Source organism: Penaeus monodon, chromosome 24 (genome assembly GCF_015228065.2).
Source record: "Penaeus monodon isolate SGIC_2016 chromosome 24, NSTDA_Pmon_1, whole genome shotgun sequence".
In the NCBI taxonomy this organism is placed as follows: Eukaryota; Metazoa; Arthropoda; class Malacostraca; order Decapoda; family Penaeidae; genus Penaeus; species Penaeus monodon.
The window spans coordinates 24677591-24678280 of NC_051409.1; the positions used below are offsets into that span (position 1 = coordinate 24677591).

The window sequence follows — 690 nt, forward strand, 5'->3', positions numbered from 1 at the left end:
TTTACTAAAATATGTAATTTTTCTCGCTACTTCAGAAGAGAATTTTTATAAAACATGCTTTTGCGAGAACATTTACTAGGAATATGTCTGTCCTGCACACGACGCTAGCGTCTCCAGTTTGGCCGGTCGTGGCATTGCTGCAATGCTAGCACCCCGCTGCTTGTCGCATAACGCTACATCACCGCGTATCACATGCAGTGTAGCGGTGGCCACACTGCACACTTTCTAGTGTCAGAGAGTAAGAACTAATCAGATGTCAGTGATCTCATGCAGGATTTAAGTAATAGCACACTTACCTCTACATCGCTCCCAGAAATAACCTCATGGAGTAACCCAGCTCCTCACTTCTGTCTTCCTAAGGAATCTTCAGCTTGTCCTTGCATGTAGAGGCAAAATGGGTAACAGTAAGCAAGGTGCTATGGGATCCATTTTTCTTGTTCTTTGGCTCTGCCTTCTTGATCTTACCAGGGTTCCTGTGCACCTTACAACAGGAGATGGCCATGTGATGAGAACATGTTACTGTCTTAAATGGATTTACCATACACTGCACCTTACATATGCACTTGATATAGATGTATTGATGTGGATTTATGTGGGTGTTCCTGATCATCTCGGAGCCGGTGGGGGAGCAGTTACAGTACTTTATATACCCTGATATTCCAATAATTGATACACATTACTGCATATTCT

The 690-nt window shown here is 43.2% G+C and overlaps 1 protein-coding gene across 1 annotated transcript in view; it reads left to right on the forward strand.

The window, feature by feature from the left end:
• Nucleotides 1-690, forward strand: part of LOC119588663 (chondroitin sulfate N-acetylgalactosaminyltransferase 1-like) — a gene marked incomplete at its 3' end in the record, with an annotated part of 32234 nt that overhangs the window by 23511 nt on the left and 8033 nt on the right.